This window comes from Euprymna scolopes, chromosome 13 (genome assembly GCF_053919585.1).
Source record: "Euprymna scolopes isolate OS-2025 chromosome 13, ASM5391958v1, whole genome shotgun sequence".
NCBI classification, from domain to species: domain Eukaryota; kingdom Metazoa; phylum Mollusca; class Cephalopoda; order Sepiida; family Sepiolidae; genus Euprymna; species Euprymna scolopes.
Genome location: NC_136494.1, coordinates 120,301,905 through 120,323,006, shown reverse-complemented (window position 1 = coordinate 120,323,006; position 21,102 = coordinate 120,301,905). Strand labels below are relative to the sequence as shown.

At 37.0% G+C, this 21,102-nt stretch overlaps 1 protein-coding gene across 1 annotated transcript in view; it reads left to right on the top strand.

Moving 5' to 3' along the window:
* The window catches only part of LOC145292172 (tether containing UBX domain for GLUT4-like), a 189,785-nt gene that overhangs the window by 145,562 nt on the left and 23,121 nt on the right, over positions 1-21,102 (top strand). The gene's annotated exons all lie outside the window — the stretch shown is intronic.

The following is a 21,102-nucleotide window of genomic DNA, read 5'->3' as shown; positions in this document are numbered from 1 at the left end:
CTAGTTCTCTTTTTCCCGGCTCTCTTTCTCTTCCCTCATTCTCTCTCCACCCATTCTCTCTCCACCCATTCTCTCTTTTCCCCCCTCTCTCTCTTTTCCCCCCTCTCTCTCTTTCCCCCCCTCTCTCTCTTTCCCCCCTCTCTCTCTTTCCCCCCTCTCTCTCTTTCCCCCTCTCTCTCTTTTCCCCCTCTCTCTCTTTCCCCCCTCTCTCTCTTTTCCCCCCTCTCTCTCTTTTCCCCCTCTCTCTCTCTTTTCCCCCTCTCTCTCTTTTCCCCCTCTCTCTCTTTTCCCCCTCTCTCTCTTTTCCCCCTCTCTCTCTTTTCCCCCTCTCTCTCTCTTTTCCCCCTCTCTCTCTCTTTTCCCCCTCTCTCTCTCTTTTCCCCCTCTCTCTCTTTTCCCCCTCTCTCTCTTTTCCCCCTCTCTCTCTTTTCCCCCTCTCTCTCTTTTCCCCCTCTCTCTCTTTTCCCCCTCTCTCTCTTTTCCCCCTCTCTCTCTTTTCCCCCTGTCTCTCTCTCTTCCCCCTCTCTCTCTTTTCCCTCTCTCTCTCTTTTCCCTCTCTCTCTCTTTTCCCTCTCTCTCTCTTTTCCCTCTCTCTCTCTTTTCCCTCTCTCTCTTTTCCCTCTCTCTCTTTTCCCTCTCTCTCTTTTCCCTCTCTCTCTTTTCCCCTCTCTCTCTCTTTTCCCCTCTCTCTCTCTTTTCCCCTCTCTCTCTCTTTCCCCCTCTCTCTCTTTTTCCTCACTCTCTCTTCCCCTCTCTCTCACTCTCTCTTCCACTCTCTCTTCCACTCTCTTCCACTCTCTCTTCCACTTTCTCTCCCCCTCTCTCTCCCCCTCTCTCTCTCTCTTCCACTCTCTCTCTCTCTCTCTCTCTCTCTTCCCCCTCTCTCTCTTCCCCCCCCTCTCTCTCTCTCTCTCGCTCTCTCTCTCTTCCCCCCCCTCTCTCTCCCCCCTCCCCCCTCTCTCTCTCTTGGCCCTATCGGTAAGGCACTAGAAAACACCAACTGTCCCTCTGCAGAGAGTAAAAGTTGTTGAGCAGAACACATATCCCTTAAATGTGGAAGCAAGCCGCGATAATTTCAATTGCCAAACACAACACTTCAAACCAAAACAATATCATGTCATCAAACTTCAGATTAATAACATTAAGAAGCTGCATTGGGAAAACATTGGAAAGAAGATAAATACCAGATTAATCTGGTTTCTAGAATCTAAGAACCTAATAACCGAATGCCAATCTGAATTTCGCAAATACAGAAGCATAATTTATTACTTCATTTGACTGGAAACATCTATAAGAGAGGCGTTTATAAAAAAGAACATCTAGTAGCTATGTTTTTTGACACTGAAAAGGCATATGACCCCATGTGGAAATATGGAGTTATGAAAGAGCTAAAAGAATTAGGACTGAAAGGAAGATTGCTAATATTCGTCCAACACTTTCTACAAAACAGACAATTTAATGTAAGAATTGGAACAACATTCTCTGACATTCAAGAGTAAAAAAAATGGAGTACCACAAGGAAGTATCTTTGTCGTAACTCTGTTATAACATAAAAATAAATAATATTGTTAAAAATCTAACTTAATACAGTGCGCACTCTATGGACGATTTTCTAATATACTGTAGATCCAAATACATTCATCTAATAGAGCATGAACTCCAACTTTGCTTAAACAAAATAAAATCGTCAGAAGAAAATGGTTTCAAATTTTCAGAAACCAAAATGAAATGTGTACACTTTTGTAACCTACGAAAAATGCACAATGACCCCTTAACATTGAATAAAAATCAAATACAAGTAGTTGCTAAATATAAATTTCTAGGGATTATATTTGACCGAAAACTTTCATCTTCCATATCACTTAAGAGAAAAATGTAACAAAATCAACTTATTAAAAATAGTAGATCACATTGATTGGGAAGCAAATAAGTAAAAGCTATTAAAACTGTACCAATCCATAGTGTGATTCAAACTGAACTATGGGGAACAAGACCTTCATACTTAAAAAACAAAACAAAAAAACTTGAAACAATCCACCACCAAAGATTGACAATAGCACATCTCTAATAAAAAGCCTCCATGTAGAGGCTAACGAAGCCCCACTAGCAATATGAAAGAAAAAACTAGCTCTCCAATTTTACCAAAATAGCTTCAAATCCACTAAACCCAACCTATGACCATATCTTCAGATCAGAATGTAAAACCTCATTTGGGGAAAAACAACAAACCAATCAAATCATTCAGCCTACAAACTAAAGAACTGACCCCCAAAATAAACATAAATACCATTTATAAATCAATCATCACCAAAATCCCACCATGGCAATTGAAAGAACACAAAATTTTACTTGACATGATTAAATAAGCTAAGGACAAAACAAATCCAGTAATATTTTTTTTTTTTACATAGGCATCACCACATTATCAAGGCCACGAGGCCACTCAAGGATAAGGGTTAAAGAGTGTACAGTAGAAATTGGACAATATAGTAATCGATAGTAATGATAATTTGGTAAATTTGATAACTTATATGGAACGGCTCATCAAGAACTTATTTACGTTAGACTTGAAGACAACCATATTGTAGTCAGCCGGAAAGCAGGAAAACGGAAGACAATTCCACAGGCGTGCAGTTCTAAGAAAGAAGCTTTGTTCATGGAATCTACGTTTAGGTTTAGGCACAGATAAAGAGTGGGGGGAATTATTGATAGTGTTTACAGCTAGACGAGTGTTTCTTGTGAAAGTTTGGCGAAGGGGGACCATAGATTGAAGCTCAGTCGAACACTTTCCATGAAAATAACGATACATCAGAGACAAACTCGCAACATCTCTTCTGTGAGATAGAGGTTGCAAGGAAGAGAAAAGGACATCTCCTACGAGGCTACGAAGTCTATTTTGAACTCTATCAAGGCAGGACAAGTCCTTTCTATCAGCTCCTGCCCAGATGTGGCAACAGTATTCCATCCTTGGACGTACCTGGCTCTTATATAGATAGAGAATAGCATCAGCAGTGAGATATCTACCGGATCGATAGAAAGATCCCACCATTTTTCCAGCGGCCTTGGCAACAGATTTGATGTACGTGTTCCATTTAAGATCGGGAGTAATCGTCAAGCCAAGAAGCTTGTCAAAACTTGAGGCCTCCTGAAGACGAGAGCCATTCATTTCAATTGATGCCAGATGTGGATCAGAATGTTGATGATGTAAAGAGAGAAGCTTGGTTTTAGATGCATTAAAAGTAACCAGCCACTCCTTACCCCATTGTACTACGTGCTCAAGATCAGAGGAGAGAGAATTGGAGAGAACTTGGTCGTTTACTGTCTTAGATGTGCTACCATAAATGGTAGTGTCGTCAGCATAAATGTCTACAAATGATGTAAGGATGTGATTTGGAAGATCATTAATGTAGATCAAGAAAAGAGTTGGGCCCAGGATGGACCCCTGAGGGACACCGGCATTAATACTGTGAGCTTCTGATTTTTGCCTCTCAACTACTACTCTTATAAACCTATCAGAAAGAAATGATTTAATAATTGAGAAGACATTTCAAGCAATACCATAGCTAGAGATCTTATGAAGTAAACCTTTATGCCATACCCTATCAAAGGCCTTAGATATGTCAAGAGCAATTGCCCTAGAAAGGTTGCCTCCGTCGAGAGATTTGCTAATCCTATAAGATATAACTGTAAGCACATCTGCTGTAGATCTAGCAGAACGGAAACCATATTGAGTGTCACTAAGAAGGTTATTTTTGTTGAGATGGTTGATTACTTCTGTATTTAACACAGATTCCAGCAACTTACTCATGACGCACAGGAGACTTATTGGCCTGTACTGAGAGGGGGATGAGCGATCACCTGAATTCTTAAATACAGGGCATACTGATGAAATTTTCCAGGGAGATGGGAAGCAATTCTCCTTAAAACAACGTTTAAACAGTTTTGTAAGTATGGGCGCTAGTTCAGGTTGAAGTTTTTGAGTACTATAATTGGAATACCGTCAGGGCCAGTTACTTTACTGGAATCAAGGTTTTTGATTAGCTTGGCAACATCACGTATCGTGTTTTCTGATACAGGAGGAAATATTGGGGGTTGGCGGCCTTGATCGCAAAGGGTAGTATTAGCTGCAAAGTTCTTGACAAAGAGTTTGGCTTTGTCTGATGCTGACGAGATTACCTCAGGTCCATTGATAATAGTTGGGACGGAGCACACGCTTCTGTTCAGGATTCTGTTTGCTATTTGCCAAAACTGGTGGGAATCAAGCCGCTGCTCAGCTACTTTGGACTTAACAGATTGAGCATACAACTCTCTTGCATTCTTTATTACTTTCTTACAATGGTTGCTGGCAGTCCTGAAAGCGGCTTTAGTTTCCATACATCTATTACGTTGGAAACAGTGGAAAAAGTGATTTCTGTGCGCAATGGCAGCAGCACATTCTGGAGAGAACCATGGTTGGCTGTTAGGTTTTTGCTGAAACTTTTTATAGGGTATAAAACGGTCAATACCTACAATTAACCATTCCATCAGGTCTAATACTATAGAAGACACATCCTTTTTAAACATGGAATGCAGAGGTAGATCAGATATAAATGTACGGAAGCTATCCCAGTCAGCTTTAGTGTATCGATATACTGTACGATGGAGAGGTACGTCTGGGGACTTATTACATTTCATTTTTATCTTAATTGATACAACAGAGTGGTCGGAAGATCCAAGAGGCGACAGAACAGAAACTGAACATAGTTCAGGGCAAGTTGTGAGAAAAAGGTCGAGTAGGCTCGCATACTGGCCGTCATTGTCGGGCACACTGGTGGGTTCCTGAACAATCTGAGTGAGGTCATAGGCAATGGAGAAATCATGACAGAACCTCCCCTCATTATTGGTCTTGTTTGAGTGGGTCAACCATTCGACGTTGTGAACATTGAAGTCACCACATACGTGAATGTTAGCTGAAGGATAAGCAGATAGGACTTGGTCAATTTTCTCAGATATGCTTTGAAAGATAGTAACTCCGCTGTTATGGGGGCGATAGAGAGTAAATATAAATGCCGTAGTGTGAGCTAAAGCAACCCGGAAGCACATATAGGGTAAGTTAGGATCTTCCCTGGAGATGTCCCTACCACATGGAAAGCTATCTTTAATATAGGCACATATTCCATGCCCATGGCGATCTTGGAGGTCAGATTTAGAAGTTAAGTTATAGTATCCTTTAATTGCGAACTCTTCTAGGGAGATAGCCTGTCCAATGCCAGTTTCACTTAAAAATAAAAGGTCTGGTTTAGTCTCCTGTAATTGGGTTTCAACCTCTGGAAGGTTAGAACGTAGACCCCTGATGTTGGAGAAGGAGACATGGTAGTAGGGGTCTACGTTGGAAGTTGGAGAACCGGGTTTAATCGTGTATTTTTTCTTGAAACTTGTTATGATGAAATTTTGGAATTTGTGGACTAGGTCGTCAGACTTACTTAGAATTCCAAAGCATAACAATCAATCACCCTAATCACCTCCCTAGAAACACTGATGGCTTCAAGAGTCAAGTAGAGAGTGCTACGATATCTTGTGGAGGAAAACTAATCAAAAGACTAATAAAAGCATCATCAATATAAAGTGCTGAAATTATTGCTATTGATTTAACTCTTGACCTAATCACTAAAAGTAAACAAAAAAAAATTATCTTATTCACAGATTCTCTAGTTGCCTCAAAAGCACTAAAAAAACCCAAAACAATAATAGAACCCCTAACCATTCAAGTACTGAACAAACTACATCAGCTCACAATAAAGAAATAATCCTATGTTGGACACTGAGTCATATTGGATTTAATGGAAATGACAGAGCTAATAAAGAAGCGAAAAGAGCCGCAAAGGGAAAAATCTCTAACAGCAAAATAACATACACAAACTACGAACCCCAAATTAATAAAATGATCACGAACAAATGACAAGAAGAATGGAATCAATGTGTAAACTACAAAATATTAAAGCAATCATTGGAGAATGGCACATAAAAAACAACTCTAACAGATAAAAAAAAAAAAAAGGTTATATTAAACTGATTGCATAGCACGCTTGTACCTACAGAAGGTGCTAAACCCCCCATTATGCACAACATATCAGTATAAACTCACTGTCAAACATATATTACTGGAGTGTGTTGACTTTATTCCATATCAAAATAAATACTTTCATAAGTTCAACATTGAGTATCTCTTCAATAAAATAGAACTAACCAAAATAACAAACTTTCTGAAAGAGATAAACCTTTTCAACAATTTAAACTAACCTCCCAAACTTAGTACACACAATAACATGCCAAAATTTCCACAAAATCTATAAGATCTTAAATGACCATAGAAAAGTTAATAGGTTGTTAAACAAACAAACAAACCTCTCTTTCTCTTTCCCCCTCTCTTTCTCCTTCCGCCTCTCTTTTCCCCCCTTGCTTTCATCCCCCCTCTTTCACCCCCTTTTTTTCACTTCCCCCTCCTCTTTTTCACTTTCCCCCTTTCTCTCACCCCCTCTCTCTCTTTTCCTACTCTCTCTTTCTCGCTATCCCTCTATCTCTCTATTTCCCTCCCTCTCTCTCTTACCTTCTCTTTATCAATTATTTACATTATTCACCTCCTACTACTCTTATCAGTTGCTGTTCATTTACGTTATTCACCCTTCCCCCCACCATCTAATATATTCATATATACATGAGTAGTGTGTACGGTAACAAGCAAGCAAAATAATATCATCAGATTTTCCATATCAGATAAAGAAAGTTTGTAAATATTCAATTGTAGCCTCAAACAACATGGACCTATCAAAAGTCGTGTGTTGACGTATACAAAAGTCACGTTTACATAAGCAACTTATTGAGACGAACCCTTTTTTTCTTAAGAATGGGTTCATTGAATGAAACAGATAAGAAAAATGAAGGAGTGCCAGTTCATCTTTACGATAGAAGACAAAGTTGCTTTTGTCTTGAAGGAGACGAAAATCTAAAAAAGGAAATTAAAGATTTATGCCATTTTTTCCCCTGTATGATTGTTCCGTGCATTTCTGTCTTTGCAATTCAGGTTAGAACGAAGGGGTGGAGTGGAAATACAATCTTTGAACATGACTGACCTATGGTTAAATCTGAGAAGGGCATAAAAACATAATATGTAGAAGAAACTAGTTTCTCTGGCACTCCAGTGTTCAACAAAGCTTAAATGAAAAAGAGGTAGACAGAAAGATGGGTGCAAAGATGGTTTGATTTGCTACACATAACGAATAATCTTTATGTTCCAACATTTTAGAGAGCTTTAAAATATCTGACACAGTTATCTTTCCTTTCAAAAAAACATGCACAAAGAAAAACAACAATGTATACAGGAAAATAGAATACAATTCTGATCTAATTTTTATACATTTTATAGTAATGAGTCACTATTTATAAAGGCCAAAAGTCACTCAAGAATAAATGATTACTGAAATTTTTGGATGATAAAGAATATTATGTAAGCATTGAAAACAAACAGAATGTACAAAATTCAATTACGTGAGAGAATGGCTCAGCAATTATTTGTTGAGATTGGATTTGAACATGACTATGCTGTTTGCAGGGAAGTAGTCCAATGTAAGGCATTCCACAGAATGGAAGTTCTTCAAAATAAACTCTGGATGCAAAGATGTCATCTTTGACTTGGCTGGCTTGCATAGTTTTTGAGTCTTATTGGCTTAAACTAATTAAGTGTCTGAAAATGTCTAAATATTATCAAAACTTCTGGGGATGGTTATTCCTGCTAGTGTGTGTGTGTGTGTGTGTGTGTGTGTGTGTGTTAGTTTTCAACAAAAATAGTCTCATCAAGCAAAATTAGTTTTAATTAAAAAAAATAACAGCTTTTCTTCATAGCTACACAATCAGAGCATTAGTAATTAAAAAGTCTTATTATAAACCAGGATTTCCAAACCTTTTTCGGCAAACGCCTCCCCCCGCCCCAGAACACTCAGATACCTACTAGTAGTACTACCCTTCCCTCCATGCATCCTTAGATAATAATGTTAGTTGTAGTGGTAGTACATAATTAAAATGAAAATAAATAATTGAATGTTCATAATTGTTTATTTAACAAAATTCTGCTCTGTTGACGAGTAATAATTATAAATCAAGTAGATCAATAAATATATCATAGCATTGCTAATACAATAATCAATAAGATAAAAATCAGAATAATAATCACAGGAATCATCGATCAATGTGCAGATTGTGGTTGATGATCAGAAACAAGTTCAGAAACACCTCGTAATCTTACTAGAAGCTCTGTTTTTCACTGTCCCCTCCCCACCCCCTAAAGGATCTCAGGGACTTCCTATGCGATAAATTTGGCCACAGGCCACCTGAAGTCTCATAACTCCCCCACTTCCCAGGTGAGTAGTATAGACCTCATTGGGAAACTCTGCTAAAGGAATCTTTAGACTTCCCATTTAACATTTTCACCAAAACATCGGTTTTTCTTCAATACATGTGATGATCCAACATTTTAGAGAAGCAGCTTTTTAATATCTAACATAGTTATCTTTTCTTAAGCACGCACAAAGAAAAGCATGCACGAAGAAAAGCATGCAAGAAGAAAAGCAATGCTGTTTACAGAAGAAACAATACAATTCTGATCCAATTCTTATATATAAGGTGCCGCCAATAAGTTTGCAGACTTTTTTGAACAAGCATTTAATATTGTTGTAGACCCTTGAAAAATCAGTATGTTATTGCTATACATCTTATAAGATGTCTGACCAATTTTTATGCTTTCAGGGTCAAATGAACAGCTACAGCAGGAATTGGAATACGTCCTACTAAAGCCCGACTATCATGGTGAATTTCATCAATGCAATCTGGGTGTAAGGACTTTAGAAGATTGATATGCAATAAAATTCTGCTTTAAACTTGGGAAAAATGGCACAGAAACGTATAGAATGCTTCAGACTGCTTTTGGGCCATCTTGCATAAATTGAGCATAAGTTTTTGAGTGGCTCAGTCAAGTACTTGACATAAAATAATGATAAAGTATAGAAAAACTAAGAATGTTTCTTCTGTGAGAAAGAAGCCGTAAGGAAGTGAAGATATCATCTCCCACTAGATTGCAAAGTTGGTTTTGTACTCTGCTAAGGTAAGAAAGAGTGCTCTAAGTAGCACCTCCCTAGATGTGACAGTGATAATCCATCTTAGGAAGTATCTGATTTTTACACAGGTGGAGAATCAGGTTGGGTGTCAGGTGCTTTCTGGAATTGTAAAATGAACCAACTGTTGCACACGTTAACATATTAATGCTCAGATGAAAAATTCAATAAAATGATCATTCAGCAAATATTGTCTATTTTCTTTTTTAATCAAACTTGTTTGAAGTAGTAGCTCCTACGCATACATATTCCACAGACATCTGTTTCACCATATGGCTCTTTTTTTTATTATTATTTTACTTTGGTTTGTTTTAAGAGATCAAGGGAGCTAACTCCCTCCTAGCATTAATACTTGATTTCATTACGATTTAACTTTATGGTGCTTGTTAAGATAGTCGACAGATTGATTTTTTTTTTTTCTTTTTAAATATGTGGTTTTAAACCAAAACAACAGTACTTAATTACTTAATCATGTCGAAAATAGTAATATATCTAAATATTACGAAAATTAAATTTGAACAACTGCTATTGTGTTTTTAGTAAAATAATGTCTATCGCTATGGTATAAAACAGTGCATCAGCCATTAAAGAGGCGAAAAGAGAGATATAAGTATTCCCCTGTATTTGCAATTTTCATGATGTTCACATCTAAGGAAAATGCTATTTCTCCCAATTTCCATAAAAATTACTTTTAACTATAAATAATTTTCTACTCTATCAATTTTCATCATTTTTGGATTTATAACTATTTTCGACATGACAATTAAGTAAGTTCTGTTGTTTTTGCTTAAAACCAGATATTTAAAAATAAAAAATCGATCTATCGATTCTATCTTACCAAGCAGCAAATTTATATCTGAGGATTTTTTAAGGATAGACATTATTCCTTTTATGATTACTATCTGTATTTCATTACAGCTTGCTCTTTCGAGGATTGTTTATTATTTCTTAAGATCTTTTTCATTAAGCCAGTTGCTTCTATCACAACAGGTATAATTTCTTTCAGAGCTTATGTCGTCTTAAAATCACTCTTAAGGTTGTGATATTTTGCTATCTTTTCCCGTTCAGCTCTATTAAGACCACAATCATTTGGAATAATGACATCAATAATTAGCTCTTCAGTGTGTCTGAATTAATGTTTTATACATATTGTTTAAATTTCAATAAAATTTGAAGTTTTCAGGGGCTTCTGTTTAACGTGTTACTTAAAGGTAGAAGCATCTACATAGTCGGCACATAGATGATACTGTAGAAATTCAGGACAATTTCCATTGTTTTCTTAAGGAAATTTTATACATTTAATTTAAATTTCCTAAAAATAGTATATATTTGAAGTTTGGGTTATGTCTTCATAGCACACTTAGGATTGAACTTGAAGATTCTCTCATTGTCTTCTCCAGTAAATTTTACATAAGAAAAAACTTTTCGTTTTTATACAGATTCTCCAAACTTTCTTTTTATGTGGAACACACAAACATTGAGTTTTATGGATAAACTAGCCTGGGTGCCTGGCGTTGCCCGGGTGTTTGTAGGTGTAAAAAAAAAAAAAAAGTGGTAGTAGGCAGGCAGGCTCGAACCCGTGACGCGAAGGCGGGAAAGAAAGTGAAAGAAAACCTGATGTCTTACAGCTACGCCATGACGCGACTGGAAGTGTTAAGCTTTCAAATTAAACGTAGTCAATGAAAAAGATGATTGCAGAAATTTTGTTGCTTTTAAACTTCCCATGAATGGTGTTTTTAATGTGGGAGGAAAGCAGGTAAGCCCAAAAAGGGAGCACTCTGGCAATATTCAAATAAATAGTAACTGTCTCAGTATGAAGGGTTTCCCATACATTAACCAAGGACCAATTACAGAACAGATACTACCCGGACGAAGGCTGGGAGTTTGCGGTTGCATTCGATTAGTTTCGCTTTATTTATACGAAAAAGACAAACAGTCGAGAGGACGGCACGGCGGGAATTTTTTAAAACTCAATCCAAAAAAAAGAAAGAAACCGTGTCTGGTTGCGAATCTGAGATATTATGATCTAGGAAATATGCGAAAACTTCTCCCAGAATCTAACTGACGTGAAAACCCCAATGCAAAAAGCCTTTCGTGGACATACACAAATGTGCACACCATTTTGTCTTTTCTATATTAGACTAGCGGGTGTTCCCGGCGTTGCCTGGGTGTTTAGGTAGTTTAGTAAGGAGCACCGGGGGTGGGGGTAAACAAAAGTAGCGGGGGTGCCTGGGTGTGTGTAACGGGGCTGGGGGAATCAAAACAACAGTAGGCAGAAAAGAAAGTGGTAATAGACAGGCAGGCTCGAACCTGTAACGCAAAAGAGAAAAAAAAAAAACTTGACGTCTTAGTTGATGTACAAAACGGCCAAGTTTAGGGTGAAGGAATTAATGCTTTGGGCCAATTTTTCGATATTTGTCGTCCAAAGGTTTAAGGTTTAAAACTATACTGGTTTGGTCAGGTTACGTCAGCTCTGTGGAAAGTTTTTCAAGACATACAAACAAACACACACACACACACACACACACATTTTGTCCTTTATATATATAGATAGAAGATGGACGTAGATTTAGTGATACTATGGAAACTTTGGATTTGTACTGGAATTAAACTTTGAATGAAAGATTTTTGTAAGATGAAAATATTTTTATGTACCTAATAAAATGATTATAAATACTGCTTTAAATAAAAAAAATAAAAAAAAAAAAAGAATGTGGTGTTTCTTGGCAAAGATTCTTTGAGAGAAGGCAAAATGATTTTGGCAGACAATTTTAGACAGCTGCCAAAAGAAAATTATTTTACCGTCATTAAACATGATTTTCAACAAGTGTTTTTATCGGAAAAAAAATCTTTAGAGATTGATTGATCGAGTTGAATTCTGCAATGAATTTGTAATTTGTTTTTCAGTTTGTGTTTGGTCCCTAACAAGGACAGAGTTACGCAAGGTCAGTTTTTAATGTGGGTGAAAATAGATCTCTCCAATAAAGGATCAGGATAAAAATAAAAATTATCAGTCTGGAAGGATTTCTCCTTCACTCATCGAGGACAGAAAAGGCGAAGTAGAGTATCAGAACAATTACTACACTTTGTTCGTAGCCAAAATGCCAAAGAATATACATTATTCACAGCTGTTTTGCATAGAATCAGTCAAGACTGACTTTTTTTTTTAATAAAAAAATTATATATATTTAATTTTTTTTAATCATTTATTTTATTAAAAAAATTATTCGTACTCACTAGGAGTTCTCACACAAGCCAATCAGTATTGGTCTTCACTGAAATTTGGTGGCAACACGCATCCTCAAGGTTCCAGTCCTCTTTGTATTGATCAAGTGAAGGGCTGGTTTGTGGTTTCTCTCTTTGCTCTTTCCATCCTCCTTGGCCCTTTACAACTATTTGGTGTGGCGCCAGTCTATGCCGGCACTACCATTTTGTTTTTTTCTTAGGGGTGAGGGATGTTGTAGTCAACTTACAATTTTGCTGTTTCAGTTTTCTTGATTCCATGTGGTGTTTCTCTATCTTTTTGTTTTACTTCTGTTGTAGTTTCCTTATGGCCAGTTAGTGTTTGTAGTTCATGTGGGTTACTTTCCACATTAGAGAGTTTTCCAGTATGTTGTATAATCTCAATCTTTCCCTTGATTCCGATTTCTCCTAGTCTTTTTTTCCAAATTCTTTGGGGTTGTTCCTAGTTCTTCTGCAATTATTGATTTTCTTCATGTTCCATATTTTTTTCAGTTCTCCAGAAAGTTTCTCATTGATTCCATTTTTCTGCCCCCCTAATTTTCACCGTGTAGTCTGCTGGGATAGGAAAACAGAAACCAAACAAAAGAATGACCACCAAGAAGGAAATTATAATAACAAAACTCCAAATAGGTCAAGCCTTCTATCACGTATTCCTACCTACTCAAAAAAGAGGAACCCCCCCCCCACTTTGCATACCCTGCCAGGAGCCATACACAGTTAATTGTATGCTGACAAGATGTGAAGATCTGAAAATAAGCCGCCTAAAATGTATATAATGAAAAAAAATTAAAGGATATATTCACTCATGTAGACCCAACTACCCTCCTTAATTATCTGAAGATAGCAGAGTTACTCAACAAATTTAAAAAAAAAAAAAAATAGTACCTTATTTAAGTATATAAATATAGACACTGAACACCACATACCTGGATGCATAAAACTAATAATTTATAAGGTATATACAAGGGGCGTGCAATAAGTAATGCCTCTGATCCACTTCCCATAGTAGTAGAGCAACGAAACTTGGCACAGTTATTAGTCTTTCTCTACATAGGAACCACCCAGAGTTATGCATTTCTCCCATCTTTTGATGCAGCTCTGGAGACCGTTTTTGTAGAACACCCCAGGTTGATCCTTCAACCACGACGTGACTTCAGAAATCAAGGCTGCATCATCTGGGAAACGCTTTCCTTTCAAAAACAACTTCATGGCTGGGAAGAGGTGAAAGTCAGAGGGTGCAGTGTCAGGAGAGTAGGGAGGATGGGGTAGGATTTCATCATAACCACACGCCCGTGCTTCTGATCTGGTGACATGCGAGTTGTGGACCGGAGCGCTGATCTTTCCCCGCCTCTTGATTTTGATAGCTTTCCTTAATTTCCTCAAAAGTGAAGCATACTAGGCTCCTGTAATTGTGGTACCCTTTGCCAGGAAATCTGTCATCACTACTCCGTCCTGGTCCCAGAAGACTGTGAGCATGACCTTGCCAGCAGAGGGCTGCACCCTTGCCTTTTTTGGAGGTAGTGAGTCCAAATGCTTCCACTGCATTGACTGGGCTTTGGTCTCTGGATCATAGTGATGCACCCAGGTTTCATCCTGTGTAATCAGTCTTTTGAAAAACTTTGACTCATCTTCTTGGCATATCTCCAATTTCATCCACGAGCATTCGATGTGTTCTCACTTCTGGAATGGTGTGAGCAACCTGGGAATCCATTTGGCAGACACCTTATGTATATTCAAATGGTCATGAATGATAGTTTCCACAGACCCTGTACTACTCTTGACATCTTTGGCTATTTGGCGAATAGTAATGCACCGATCTTCCAAAATGGCAGCCTCAACTTGACAGACAGATGCCTCATCAATGGCAGAAGGAGGGGGGGGGCGACCAGGTCTGGGAGCTATTTCCACAGACTTCCAGCCATATTTGAATTCACGATGCCAACGTTTTACAAGGTCATATGATGGGACATTATCACCATAAGTTTCTTTCATTTCATCAAAAGTCTCCTGTGGTGTGCTTCCTTTGAAATACAAAAACCGGATCACTGCTCGACATTCAACAGGCTCCATTTCACACCTGACTCGGTTCAAACACCTGTAAAACAGAAATCACAATTAGCTCAGAGCTGTAATTTGCTACATAACCCGTAGACATATAAATCATTGCACATGCAAAATGTCAGGTAGATCAGACAACTGGAAGTGGGTCAGGGGCATTACTTATTGTATACCTCTCATAGTTATATAACCAAAATTGTTTTAAAAAAAAAAAAAAGACCACTACGATTGATATGTCGTAAAACCAACCAACCAACCAACAAAATCTACAATTTGGCAGTTTCTTTAATTATTAAATCCGTTAATTATTATGACATCCGATCTCCTTGCTATGATAAGTTTATGTTTGTATTTCCATATCCCAAAAGATTTTTTTGGTTTTCATTTTCCAGTGCTGCCTCCAGTTTGTGTCTGAATCATTTGTCTGCATGTTTGAAGTGCAGTTGTTTGCACAGTTCCCAGTGTATTACTTTCCCCACACAGTTGTGTCTGTTCTTGAATTATTATTTTTATCATATCTTTACAAAAACTTTTATTGTTAAAATAATGCAACAAAGAATTTGGTACTTGTACAGCTTATGAACTGTGCTGAAATAATAACATTATTTAGAAAACCATCCTTAACATGAAGAAAAGTGAGAGGCTTTTTACTATACTGTACTTTCACCTAACAATTTAATAAATAAAAGATACTGTAAAAAATGAATTCAGCTTGAAAATCCTATTTAAAAAAAAATGTATGGCTTATAAACTGCACAAGCACCAGAATTTCTTTCTTATCAATCCAACATATGACAGCATGAAAAATGGATGTTAAAATGATGGTACACTGATACTGAAACCATGCATTCTGTCTCTGAGTATCAGTAAATCTGATACAAAATCGACTTAGCAATCTAGTGGGATGGTGATCTTTTTTTTTCCTCCTACAACCATGCTTCTCACAAAAGAAACATTGCTTGTCTTTTTATATTCCAACATTATTTCCATGTTAGATGTTTGACTGAGCTCCAATTTCTGACCCCTCTTCCCATTAAAACCATTCACAACAAGAACTCTTCTAACTACCACCACTGCAAAGAACCTTTTTTTTGTACCCTTGTGTATATAAACCAAAACTTAATTTCCATGGACAAAGTTTCTATTTAAGAAATTCTTATCTGCGGGGCACAATATTGTCGGACTATTTCTCTGCAGACTACAACTTGAGCCACTTTCAAATCTAATATAAACAAATAAATGCGTTGTCCTCTTAATTAATCAGATGCTGTCCATTTCACCCATTATTTCCAATCCTCTTGTAATATTGTTCATCATCCAACTGGCAATTTCATTAACCCTTATCCTTGATCAGTATTTGGCCTTGCCAACTGGTGACTCATTAGTATAAAAAAAAAAATTCCAGCAAACTTTATAATTTGTTACGTGTGATACAAAAATATTTTTTATAAAAAGTTATGTTTCTATTTACTTTGCCTCTCCACGAGGGCAGAGTTAGATACCAGGGTCGTTTTTTAATGTGGAGAAAAGGAACAAAAATTTAAAATTGTCTCAGTCGAGAAGGATTTCTCCTCCACTAACTGAGAACAAAAAATTGAAGTGTAGCATTAGAACAGATACTGCACTTTGATCTTGGCCTAAAGGCAAAAATTATATTGATACAGGGGCTTGACAATATTTTTCGGACACTTTGAAAAAGAGTATTTCAAGGTGGTTACTTGTGCCAAAAACTTTTGAGATTGTAAGTACGTAGTTGAGGAGTGAAAATCCACTACTAGTGTAATCATTTTTTTTTAGTTTGGCTTTGATAATTTAAGTTTTTTGTGATTTTTGCGAAAACTTGCACAACACTATTTTTTGGACATGACAAAAAAATCCTATTTTATTAAGAGCTATATGCATGTATATGTTGCTGTATGCAAATTTGCTGCTTGTACACTTAGCTGTCATCATTAGAATCAATTATCTGTCCTATTCTACTGGCAAAACAATTAAGTTTAATTAGGTAAAATGCATTCAAAAGAAGTCGTTTGTTTGGCACGGAAGAAGTGATAAGATGGCCTCAGCTTCAGAAGGATCGCTATGGATTTGAAACTGTTGAAATCAATGGTCGAATACATGCTGAAGACAAACTCTGAGTGAAAAAAGAAGAGAGGACAGAAAAGATCAATTGGCAAGAGAACTGAAAGGAGAATGAAGAGGACTATGACACGGCTTTTGACATCTGGAGAAAAAGTTACAGCAAGAAAAGTGAAGGAGAAATGTGAATTGGATGTAAACGTCTGAACAATACAACGAAAAAAAGAAAGAATAAAGAATATACCAGTTTATTCCATACCCTAGAAAGGATTGAAAGTAATGTTTCTTTTAATAAATAGGTTCTCAAATTTCATTACGAGATTCGTCATAAACGTGTGGTAAAAAAAATCTTTAAAAAAAAAGGGTTTTGTGGCAAAATTGGCTAAAAACTTTTCAAATATATCATTAGATTATCATTCATGAATGCACATGAAATATTTCTTTTCAAACAAAATTGTGCTGTGTTCAGAACTTGAAGTAGTTTAGTTTTTGAAATATGAAAATTTTAATAGAACTACCTTGAAATTTGTGATTATCAAAAGGGCTTTATGATCAACGGGTAGTGCTAACACAGGCAAACATATGCAGACACTGGTGTGGAAAAGTTCTTATTTCATTTGTACAATGTAAATATTTTTACTTTTTCAAATTTTTAGAAAGGATAAAAAAATGTTAAAAAGCTGTTATTAATTTGGAATGTATATTCCAAAATGATTGTTAAAAATAAGAGGGTTATCCTGTTAGAAGGTGGGGTAGGTAACTCTGTAAGGAAATAGAAAACTACAGACAATTTGGTAATGATACTCATGAATTTTTGGTTGGACAACCTTTGCTTCCTGTAGAAGAGGAGAAGATGCCTTGTTGTTAAAAGAAATGTTATTGGAGCCACAAACTGGCTGTTACTTGAGAAGCTGGCTTTGCTAGATATTTGATAGCTAACATAATTAGAAAACATTTCTTTTTCTTCTCCCACAGTTGTGTTATCAGGAAGACCTGCTATTGGTAGCCTCTCTCTATATCTATCTTTTTTGCTTTCTATCTCTCCTGAATCACAGAGAGAGAGACAGACAGAGAGAGACCTGATATAAGTTTGTTATACAAAAAATCTATTTTTGTTTTGATATGAAAAAAAAAAAAAGAACTGCAGCTGATTTTCTCTTGCTTCATTTAATCGTCATCCATCTTTACTCATCTTTCTACTTCTTAAATACCTCTCTTAATATTTTCTTGTTCTGTGCATAACATTAAATTACATCCAATGTTTAGGCTATAATTCAGTAGTTTATAAGAGTGTGGAGTCATTGGTAAGTTATCATTGTTCTCTGGCATAAATATAATCTATTATGCCTATGGAATAAAACTGCAACTGATGATGAGGCCTGGAGTAGTTGTATCTCTCCGAATCTGATCTAATGTTTAAATTCTATCATTTATTCTGTCATGGGTAGTGTATGAAACTGTATCCAGTGGTGAGATCCAGAGTGATGGAATATATTTTATTTAACACATGCATTATATTTGCCACATGCATTATATTTGCCACATGCATTATATTTGCCACATGTATTATATTTGCCACATGCATTATATTTGCCACATGCATTATATTTGCCACATGCATTATATTTGCCACATGCATTATATTTGCCACATGCATTATATTTGCCACATGTATTACTTTAAAAAAAATTGTTTTTACTTGAAAATCAACACTTATCAGGGCTAAGAGGCCACTCAAGAATACGGGTTCTAGAAGACAACTCACAACTTAGAGTATCCTGTAACTCTACAAAGCCACCATTCACCTATGCACAGAGTATTGTTGGCACATCTCTCCCTCTTGGATAGGGTCCAAAAAAGAGTCTTCAATCTAATATATCCCACTTTGTCAACTAAAATCCAACCCTTGTCCCATCCTGCAATGTTGCATCTCTGTGCCTTTTTTACAAGTATTTTAATGGAATGTGCTCTGATGAACTCGTTGCATTTGTGCCTTCGACGTACATATCCCCAACAAACCTGCTTAGCAGCAAAATTACACCCCTTCACTGTTGAAGTCTCCAAATGCCAGAAGACTTTCTATTGCAACAGCTTTTTCCTTCGAACAGGTAGACTTTGGAATTCCCTTCCTGCTTCCCTGACTGTACTGATATACAAGTTTAAATGTAACATAAGCCAACCTCTTGTTAATTTTTCCTAGGCATGGTTCCAAATAATAACCCCTTACATCCAAGTGGTGATGTACCTTGTTGAAGGTGAATGTGAGTAAAAAAAAAAAATAAAAGTATTAGTGAATTGGTGAGACAATTCAATGATGATCAGTAATGGTGGAACTTTCACAGAACCTGATTATTTAAAAGGACGGGTCAACAAAAATTTATTTACATTGGACTTGAAAATGACCAAGTTATAGTCAGCCGGGAAGCAACTCCACTGTATCTTGTTCACAGACGGACAGTTTTAGAAAAGAAACTCTGTTCATGGAATTTACGTTTAGTTTTAGACATGGAAAGAAAATAAGGAAAATTGTTGTTTTTTTTGTTGTTTTTTTTATTGCAATTTCACCCCAAACAATGTACAGTACCACTTTGATGTAGGGGGTTACATTCTTGGACATAATTGCAGGGATACTATGAAGGAAGTTGAGCAGCAAGATGTCTGTTTACATTACACTTGAACTACAGTCAAGAAAGCAGGAACTCTGAAGAGAATTCCAAAGTCTAACAGTTCTGGGTAAGAAACTATTGGCGTAGAAAGCAATCTGTCGTCTGGGGATCTCTATTGTATAGAGGTGGGATTTTGCTGCTTGTCGGGTTTGTCAGGATATTTATGACAAGGGGGTACAAGGGCTTGTAGTTCGTCGGGGCATCTACCATTAAAATACTTGTAAAACAGGCAGAGGGATGCAACATTTTGTCGATGGGAGAGAGGCTGAAGTCTAGCTGATAGTTCAGGACCTATTAGGTTGGCAACTCTCTTTTGGATCCTGTTCAGGAGTGAGACTAGTAGCAGATGCACCAGCCCAAATGTGACAACAATACTCCATACATGGGCGAATTGTGGCCTTGAAGGTACAGGATACTTTTAAGCATACGTAACTTTCTAGCACAGTAGAGAGAGCCTTCCTTCCTCACAACAGCCATGGCATTGCTCTCAATGTATCTGTTCCAACTCGTGTTCCCTGTGAACGTTAAGCTGAGGAGTTTGAAAGAAGCACTTTCAGGTAATGTATCTTTAGCCATAGCTATTAATGGTTGAGAAGGTTTCTTGTAATTATTGAAGGAAACAAACTTAGTCTTGGCAGCATTAAATGTTACCATCCATTTTTGTCCTCATTCAACTACAGACAAGTATTTGTTACAAACGTTTTACATGGGAGGAGGCACAATGGATTGGACCTCAGCTGAGCATCTACCAAGAGCAAAGTGTATTATCTGTTATGATACTACACTTAATATTTTCTATCCTCTGTGAGTAAAGAAGGAATCCTTCTAGACTGAGGCAATTTAAATTTTTGTTCCAATCTGAAATGCCCTTTTTTTGGGGTGAGTTGGATTTTCCCTCCACATTAAAAACCAACCTTGTGTTTTACTGTCCTTGTAGGGAGAAAAGTAAATAGGGTGGCTGCTCTTATCCTGGGCTGCATCAGTAGATTACAAAAGTAAAAAGGTCTTTTGTGGAAATAGGAACGGACTTACACGACACAGTTCGAACCTGGATTCTCTGCAAGAGATAATAATTCATTTTTTTTTTCTCAGCAAACGGTTCATTTTATTAGCAGTAATGTTCATAATTGATTCCTTAATCAACATTAAGATTGAACAGACTGGGCACTGTGTGGTCGTGGTTGAGCCTTCACTTCTGTTTTACATGGACTTATACCTGTACTTTCTCATAATTTCTTTTTTTCTATACATTTCATTAGACTCTGATAAAATTTAAAAAAATCTTTGGCATTTTACACGATGGTGTAATAAAGCTCGACCATTCTTCATTGCTGGAAAATGGAATTTACTTTATCTGCCCCTGGATCTTGTGTCGAAGATTGAAGGAACAGAAACCTATTTTCATTATTTTCATAGGTACAACCACTATCAACACACTCTATCTGTGCCTAAATCTAAACGCAGATTCCATGAACAAAGCTTCTTTCCCAGAACTGCCCGCCAGGCACAGATAGAGAGTGGGGGAAATCATATATAGTGGTTGTAGCTAGTCGAGTTGTTGGAAATGTTTGGAAAGTGGGAACCATAGATTGGACTTCAATTGAGCACTTGCCATGAAAATAGCGATAGAGCAGAGATAAGCTTGCGATGTCATTTCTGTGGGAAATAGGTTGCAGGGAAGAGAAAAGGGCATCACCTAAGTTTTGGAGCTGATTTTGAAACTTGTTAAGGTAGGATTGACCAGATTTTGGAGTGCAGATCCATCTAATCATGGATCTGTCATGGGAAGGTGATGATGGTTTAGTGGTTAATGACACGGACTGTCACCCTGTGTCTCCCAAGTTCGAATCTAGTTCATTTTACAAAAACTCACTTTTACTTAGGATATTGGCAACCTTCTCATGGTCCTTCCC